Source organism: Macrobrachium nipponense, chromosome 31, assembly GCF_015104395.2.
Source record: "Macrobrachium nipponense isolate FS-2020 chromosome 31, ASM1510439v2, whole genome shotgun sequence".
Classification (NCBI taxonomy): domain Eukaryota; kingdom Metazoa; phylum Arthropoda; class Malacostraca; order Decapoda; family Palaemonidae; genus Macrobrachium; species Macrobrachium nipponense.
The window spans coordinates 51,069,424-51,079,423 of NC_061093.1; positions in this window are offsets into that span (position 1 = coordinate 51,069,424).

Sequence of the window (10,000 nt, forward strand, 5' to 3'; positions counted from 1 at the left end):
GTTTTATATTATTATATAGCTTTATGCTGTACACACACAAGGACACACACTCTACATATATGCACTGACCCCTTCAAAGTAATCCCCTTCCACGTTAATGCACTTCTGCATTCGAGTCTGCCACCCACTGAAGCACGCGGGCCAAGTCCGCCTCCTTGAGGCCCCATTAGCTCCCTCATCATAGTGGCCTTGATCTCTTCTACTGAGGCGAAATGGGTTCCTTTGAGCACAGTTTTCAGCCTAGTGAAGAGCCAAAAGTCGCACGGTGTGAGATCTGGAGAATAAGGAGGGTGGTCGAGAACTGCGATCTGTTTGTGTAACCACTGGCCCAAAGGATTAGATAATTTCCACCTGGCTGGGAACCAACTGGTTACCTAGCAACGGAACTACAACTTATTGTGGGATCCGACCACATTATATAGAGAAATGAATTTCTAGTTCACCAGAAATAAATTCCTCTGATTCCATCTTGGCCAAAGCGGGAAATCGAACACATGACTGACGAATCAGTGGGCGAGCATCAACCACTCGTCCAACAAGGATGTTGGGCAAGAACTACCCCACACCAAGAGCAATGTTTAAAGGCACACTGTCGGGGTGAAGCAGCCACAAATTCTCTCCACAGAGACTGCCTGCTGCGCTACATCCAATCCTGGAGGCGATTAAGGACCTGTTGGTAGAAGTGCTGGTTGACTGACCCTGGACCACTCCTTCCTGGTTGCTTTAGTGTGTTGTGCTTCGTAAACCTCCACTATGGCTACAAAACATCAAGTTTCTTTGTTTGATAGCAGTGCATCATAGAAGAGGAAGGCCGTCACGATGGACATTAAATATGACATTGTACAACATCTGGAGAAGGAAGAAACACTGAAATCGGTCGCTCACTGGGCCTTAGTAGGTAAACGGTCATGACCATAGTAAAGGACAAAAAGCGTACCCTAGAGCACATTCAAGGTGGTGCTCCAATGAAGGTGATGGTAATTAATGCAAAGCGACATATCAAAACATTGTGAAGCTGGAGAAATTATTATTGGTCTGGCTTGAAGACCAGAGCCCAAGACGAGTTCCAGAGAGCCTAAGCGTGATTCAGAAGGCTAGGGAGTTGCATAAGGCAGCAGTGAAGAAGAAACTACAAGGCAGAGGTTGGTTTAACAGTTTTAAGGCTCACACCAATTTGCTCAACCTTAAGCAGTTTACAATGTTCATGATGGAGGCTCACAGTTAATGCCTGCTAAATCTAGGGTAGCTCCCTTAAAAACAAAAATAATTCCAACTCTAGAACCTATGAGAGTATACCTAACTCTAAAATGTCTTCCAATAGTTCTGAACTCATTCATCCCAATCAAGTTTCAAAATGTTACAGATGCAGTGGATTCTCACTTGTGTTACAGTGGCTTCTTGCCAATTCACGTGCAATAGCATAAAAAATATTTCAATGTTCAAGTGGAACCTAGATGAGAAATATGGTCTCTCAATCAACTTCAAGTATTTCAAAGGTGAGGGGAGAATCCTTGTTACCTCATACCAAGGGGTTACTCTCTCACCGAATTCACCAAACAACTTACTGGCTGCTTAAATGGCCTTGCATAGCTTTCACTTAATGAAAATACATAACCTGAAGTAATTCAGACTGCCTTTTGGATACCTGTAAGCAACAAGTTCAGCATCCTCAAGCATCTGTTTCTTTCAATGTCAATGTAGGACCACAGTGTGAAACCTTTGGTCGATATTCAGAAGTACTCTGATCTTAACAGACTCTTTAGATTCACCTAACATTTGCGAAGCCTACTATAAATCCAAGAACTCTGACGCTAACCCTATTCAATATGCCAAGTTATACTGGATCAAGTAAATGCAAAGAAATTGTTTTGTTTCTGTATTAACCTACCTTCAGAACCCTACAAGTTAACAAAAACCCTAGTGAAGATTGCATCCTAGTCAACACCTTTAGATTTATTCCTAGATAACAATGGTAAACTAATATGTTCTAAGGGTAGAATTGGTAAGACCTTGAAATATGATTATAGATGATGTGAACCCATGCTGCTTGCTAATGTTCTCAACACAGATATATATTGCAAAGCTATACAATAATTTAATTTTACTTACTTTAGATTTATGTACTAATCACTAGCCTAGCAACAAATTACACAATACTTTGTTGCAAATCAATAGATACAATCTAGTTATCCAATATGCTAGGCCTATGAGAGCCATGTAGCTACAGTTTTTGTACACTGAACATGAATATGCATGTATGAATGTATGTAGCTATGTATGTACGGTATATATATATATATATAATATATATATATATTATATATATATTATATATATAATATATACTATATACTATATATATATATATATATATATATATATATACCATATATATAGATATATATATATATATATATATATATATATATATATATATATATATTATGTGTGTGTATGTAAATTTTTATCTTCACAGTACAATAACTATAGGTATATATATATATATATATATATATATATATATAAATATATATATATAGAATATACAACTTATTATCTTTGATATACTATGATATATATATATAATATATAGATATATATATTATATATATATATAATATATATATATATAGATATATATATATATATGTAAATTTTTATCTTCATAGTACAAAACATAGCTACGTGGCTCACATAGACCTAACATACTAGATAACTGTATCTATTGATTTGCAACAAAGTAATTATGAGAATAAATTTGTTGCTAGGCTATGTTAAATTAGAACAATCTAACAGTAATTAAAATTAAATTATTGTATAGATTAGCATTACATTTTTGTAGGCTGGGGAACATACTACTAGGCCTAGACAGAGCAAGAGTGCAGCTCAAGTTGTTGATTTTTGGGTATATTTTGACTATTCATAACCAAGGCTTGGAGCTTCTGAAACTATGAGTAACATTTTCACTATAGCTATTTGTTTACACAATGTAATTGTAATCAAAGCATAGTCGAGCATGGTCGATAGCTTACAGCCATTTTAGTAGGGTAAACGACCGGTCCGCGACATAGCGGCCACCTCTACCGGAAAGTGGCCACCTTCCTGAAAAAATACTTGAATTCGCTGCCATGAGCAGCACTCAAAAGTAGTGGCCCATCCACGCAGCACAGCGTGACCTCTATGCTCCTCTCGAAGTTAGTGGTTTCTCATAAATTATGAAATAATGGCACATTTCATGTGTTTATGAGGGAAGTGTCCGCTTTCCGGGAGAGGTGGCCGCTATGTCGTCGCTCGGCCGTTTACCCTATGGGTTAAATGATGTTAAGTCATTTTGTGTAGCACATTATAAGAAAACCAAATTTTCTAGTAAATTCTATCCAAAACCAAATGCAATTTCGAATGGATTTCGATTTGGCCAGCCTTGTGCTGGCAGAAGCTCTCGCTCTACAATTATTTCGGTAGGTGACTAGGCCTAGCTAGTAAATCAATCCAAATGAGTTTTCGATATCTCCATCTTAATATTTCGGGCTTATTCGTGTTGATTTGTTATACGATTAGAACAAATAAAGTTCATATTTATATTATTTCGTTATATAAAAACATGACTGTGGCAACATTTACATTATTTCGGCATAGAGACTTAAAAACAAGTGGACTTCACCATGACACCTTACTATTTCCTGAAGGGTTTTGTTTGTTTATAAATTTCGACTTCTCAAGCTTCAAAATTGACAAAAGTCCTCCACTTACTACTGCAGCTGATCACATAAATCCAGATCTTCCGTTTCTTTCACAGAGGTAATCCTTAGACATCATTGAGTAAGATTTATCGGTTATAACACAATCAACAATTATATCACATAATTCATCAGTCTTATTTCGCGCGTCACGACATTACTGACACAACAGACACCGACCAGTGCGACCACTAGACCGTGCGCCGTGCGGGCAACGCTTGGGTTACAAGCCTAAATGTTTTATTCTAGGAAGATGAACTTTCGTAGACCCTACACCAATATTTAACTTTTGCAAAGAAAAATAGGATTGGTTTTTAAATTAGTTTGATTTTTAAAAAAATAAAATCATTCTTCAATTCGATTATGCTCAATATTAAGATTTAAGGTAACAACTTTGAAATCAAGGTTTGTTTTGGGCCCGTTTACCCCTAAAACTCTAGACGGTAAACATGACTTAGTAGACGTAAGTTGTATTAGTTAGTAATCGAATTTGCTCTTTTCAATAATCCAATTATTGTTTTAATTAGATTATGGTTAATGTTTGAGTTTCATGATGGCAGCATTGAAATTAGATTTATTTGAGGCTCGTTAACTCTTAGAAATCCAAATGTGAACATCGACTATATTTTGTTTCCTTCGCTAAAACAATTTACAAAGTGATAATTATTAGTTTACTCTTTGCTCGTGAATCATGGGTTAGCAGTAATCAAATGTAATCCAATTTTAATGATTTTCGTAAAGTATATGTTATTTGAGAATGTTATACCACCTCTTGTACATGGTATAGTTTGTAACGCATTTGTTATTTTAGCAAATGATGTTCCTTTCCAAAAATATAGTGAAATTGTGAAAACTGTTTTCATTTCCTGGCTTGAACTCAGTATCTGATGCCAAAAAAATGTTCGTAATATTATTTCCTGGTTAAACGTAGTTATAAGTTTGCGTCAACCAAACTTAGTAATATATTTTAAAACACTTAATCTCATGTCATTGTTACTTACTACACAAACTGTCAATTGGTTTTATCGTCTACATTAGACCAAACCTAGGCCCAGGACATCTAATCTTCCTTTGTGTCAGTTCAGGTTCCTCTCTCTCTCTCTCTCTCTCTACTCTCTCTCTCGTCTCTCTCTCTCTCTACGGAAGCAGCAACGTCTCCAAACACGTTTTCATGAATACAGATAGCGGTTAGCCTATGTATACGAAATCCAGGCCAAGCTGAGAAGGATTGTAGGAACCTGCTTGCGCATATGTGACGGAATATATCCGGATTTCAGCGGATAAACAAAGAATTGGATTACAGGAGTGACAATGGATTGCTGGGTTAATGGTTAGTGATTTTACATGCAAATGAATGGTTGGTTTTGATATATATATATATATATATATATATATATATATATATATATATATATATATGTAGTATATGTATATATATATATATATATATATATATATATATATATAGCTATATATATAGCTATATATATACATATAGTATATCATATATATATATATATATATATATATATATATATATATACCATATATTAAAACCAACCATTTATTCATTTGCATGTAAAATCACATATCATAATAAGGAAATGAAAAAAATATGATTGGTTGAGACTAAAGAAAAAAACGATTTACCTGGATTTCAGGGGATAAACAATGACTTTATTGACTAGAAGGTTTTAACAAGTAAAAAATTAGCCGAACATTCTCTGGCGCAATCAGTTTTCTGTATACATGAGAAATACATAAATAACACATATCTGAGACTAAGACATCCCGTTAAAGGCTAAATCTATAGCACACATGACAAGTCTCATTATTCCTAATAAATGGCTATATTGTAAAGAATATATGTCATATATACTTCTATAATTAGGAGTATCATCGACCTTAGTATTTCCACCAGTCAGCTGGCTGAATAACGCATACATTCAGCACATCTATTCCTAATTAGCCCAACTGCAGGACAGATACAAAAATACAATAACCAGTCTATCTGGCTAGAGGTTGGTTAAGTATTTAGTCATTATTTGGTTGTGGAATACTTTGAAACTCACTCCCAAACAGTTGTGATATAGCTTCCTCCTAAATCAAAATAAATAACAATTTGATTTTGTGTGTCATACCCAACTGATTGGTGAGATTAAGTTAAAGGTCTCCCTGTGATTCTCCCAAATTATTTGACCATATGGCTGATATAGTCACTACAATTTGGCCAATCAGTAAGGGAACTAAGACTTCTTATGTGGGATGTACACTCATTCATTAAGAGACATTTTAGTGCGCTGTGAACTCAACCTTCTAGTGTGTCCTTTTAGTGATCATCACTTATGTTGTTCTTATGCATACAGAATCCTTGCAAAATTAAATATAGGAGCTATTATATATGCTAATGTATTATCATACTAAAGGTTCCTTTATCGCTCTCCGTGATAAGCTCGTGAAACTTTTTTTTTTTCGAGAATTATTATATTATTAAAATATTAGGATATTACTCCAAGGAACAGCTTATCTTACAGGTGCTAATGCTTAAATTTGGTATATAGATGAAGTTCACAAGAGCGATCACCTGTAACATTTGATGGCTCTGGGAAATGTTTAATTAGCATTGGATGTGCACTTGAGTGGGTAAACAGCCATTCCTTTAAAAATTCAATACTACAGATACGTTAACAAAATTCAATACTACAGAAACGTTCAGCAGGCCAGTAACAATATACCATTGGAAAGCATCTGTGGTTACTGTTTGTTGTATGGTGTTTTTATGTTGCATGGAACCAGTGGTCATTCAGTAAACGGGACCACGGCTTTACGTGACTTCCGAACCACGTCGAGAGTGAACTTCTATCACCAGAAATACATGTCTCTAACCCCTCAGTGGAATGCCCAAGAATCGAAACTCGCGGCCACCGAGGTGGCATGCCCAAAACCATACCGACACGCCACTGAGGCGCTATCTGTGGTTACTATTCCTGCTACTACTTTACTCCTATTAATATTTCGTGCCAGTCTTCCCTATTATTACTATTATTATTTTTTTTTTTTTTATTTTTTTTTTTTTTCATTTTTTGGTCTATCACAGTCTCCTATTCGACTGGGCGGTGGTATTTATAGTGTGGGCGCTCCGGGTTGGATCCTGCCTCCTTGGGAGTCCATCCAATTTTCTTACTATGTGCGCCGCCGTTTCTAGGATCACGCTCTTCTGCATGAGTCCTGGAGCTACTTCAGCCTCTAGTTTTTCTAGATTCCTTTTCAGGGATCTTGGGATCGTGCCTAATGTTCCTATGATTAAGTTATTATTATTATTATTATTATTACAATTATTATTATTATTATTTTACTGTCTAAAATCTTAAAACCAAAACTAGTACTAGGAACCCAACTTTTTCACGGCAGTTAATGTTCCCGTTCATGTTTTGTTTTTCCATTAACTGGTAATGTGAAGGAGCGGAAGCGATGATGAAAGCCAAATGGCAAGGCCACGGGAGGAGCTTTCTTGCAATTTTGTTTCCCTTTCCCTCTGTCTTCATACCAAAATGTTTGCTTTTAGGAGGGAACAGAGCAATAAACGTCGCTGCGGACCTCAGCCACCGCTACTTTTCCAGAATTTCTTTTTCTTGCCTCTCTTCCTTCGTCTCTAGAATAAAACGAAAGAAAAGGGGAAAACTGAGTAAAATGTTGCGGGGGAAAATTCCGCAAGAACAAATCCATCTTTTACACCAGTCTTTTTTTTTCCGTCTTATCCGCAAAACATGAATTGTTCGCATTTTGAACGGGGCGAATAAGACGTATATGAACTTGTTTTCCTTTTTACTTTCTCTTGGCTATTACGCTTATGTGCGTAACACTACGGCGACAAATAGAAGCCAATAGAAAGGCTGAGGTGTTTTGCATTGAACTCCGCTCACCCTACTTTATTATAGTGTGTCTCCTCTTGAAATGGTTCATGGTTTTATTTGCCACTGAACGTGACGCTAAATAAAAAGTATCACGATTGTTTGTATGGTGTTTTTACGTTGCCTGGAACCAGTGTTATTCAGCAACGGGACCAACTGCTTTACGTGACTTCCGAGCCACGTCGAGAGTGAACTTCTATCACCAGAAATACACATCTCTCACTCCTCAATGGAATGGCCGAGAATCGAAACCGCTACCACCGAGGTGGAACGCCAACACCATACCAACTACGCCACTGAGGCGAATCACGAGGAAAAATAATTGGATTATTTTGTAATTCTCTCGGTTCTCGTCCGGTTTGCTGTTGCAGATTGTACATCAGTCATAGGTGGAATAAAAATATTCAGGCCTTCTGGGAGTCATTTTATCATTATCCAATTTCATTTTTGTTTTATAAAGCCGTTTATTTTTACCATGATTTGTGATTACATGGAAATTTTAACATCGGAACTATAAAGGAATAATGAGATTTACCAGTGATTTCTTGCTGCTCATGTTTTTTTTATAAACCCGTTATATTTTACCATGGTTTGTGATTATATGGAAATTTTAACATGGGAACTATAAAGGTATATTAAAAAGGAGATTAGCCAGTGATTTCTTACTGTTTCATTTTTTTCTTTTTTTTTCGATGTTTCTTTAGATGACGGGACTTTAAAAGAATCATCTTACAAATTACACAAATCATAAAGAATTTCTAACATAAAATACCACATGGGAACTATTAAGATATATTAAAAAGGAGATTTGTCAGTGATTTCTTACTGTTCATGGTTTTTTTTTCAGTGTTTCTTAGATGACAGACTTAAAAGGATCATTATTACAATTACTCAAATCATAAAGAATTTATTTTGTTACTCTGGAAAGGAAGATGCATCATAAAAAGTATAAGCTATTTTTGAAAGTATCTTTTCCCTTTGACATTCTTTCTATGTTTTTTACCCGCGGGCCGGATTTCTGCTTTGACTATTTTTGCTTGGGAGGGCGCAAAATAAAATTGGTAGAAGTATTCGGCATGAAATTTTTTCATATATTTTTAGAATTTTTTTAAAATCTCTCCTTTATCATTTGGTATTTGGAACTGTCCAAAGGGAAAGAAAAAGTAGAAAAATAGAAAACTTATGCTTTTTTTTCCGTAAATAGAGTAGTCTGACAAATTTCTAGCTTTCATACCTTTCGTGATATGCAATCTTAAATATATCTTAGTTTTTACCAGACCACTGAGCTGATTAACAGCTCTCCTAGGGCTGGCCCGAAGGATTAAATATATTTACGTGGCTAGGAACCAAATGGTCACCTAGCAACGGGACCTACAGCTTATTGTGGAATCCGAACCACACTAAATCGAGAAATGAATTTTCTATCACCAGAAATAAATTCCTCTTTTTATTCCCTGTTGGCCGAGCCGATCCGACTTCGGACCACCTGATTGGCAGCTGAACGCGAATTCGTGATATGCAAACTAAAATTCTATAGTAGCAGTTCAGTACATGATGAACCAGAAATTTTGGAAAAATACAGTATCATATATATTGCTGTAGCTTTTAGCTGATCATCTCGAGGGAAAAAAAATGAGACAAAATTAACTCACTGCAGCATTTCTCCTGTTAAAAACACTGTCTTCTCTCGTTAAAAGTAAAAGTATTATAGGGAATTTTAAACTGCGTGATGCCTCTGCTTCTTACTTGGTCTTTATTCAACTTACTGCCAATCTATCATAAATTCAAAATTGGTCGTTTATGGTGAAATCTTTTCTAATATACAGGCCAGTATACCAAAATCATTTCATATCGCAATATCTTACAACACTCTTCTTCTTTTTCTTCTAGCTTAAACTTACAACACTGATTAATTATAAAGTTAGTAACTGATCGGTTATGATGAAATCATTTCTACTTATATACAGTCCAACATGCCAAAATGATTGTATCTCGCAATATGTCAATCGACCCAGTCACTTCTGTCACATCAAATAACAGAACCTGACATAAAATCAAATAGACAGTACAAATACACACGTTAAGAACATTGAACAGAATCTCCTTTTAGCCAACATGTTGTTATTAGAACGTTTTATTCAGTGATATAATATTGAAAAGGAAGGAGTGAATCTTATTGTGGAGTAAAAGGAAAAAAAGAAAACAAAAGACTGAAATATACGAACATCTGAGTAAACTCTAACGAGCAAATTGAGGGGGGGGTGTTGGGTAATGGGGGGGGGGGGGGGGGGGGGGGGGGGGGTGGGGGGGCTATAATATCAACCCCGAACTTGGAACTTGCCTAACGTTCGT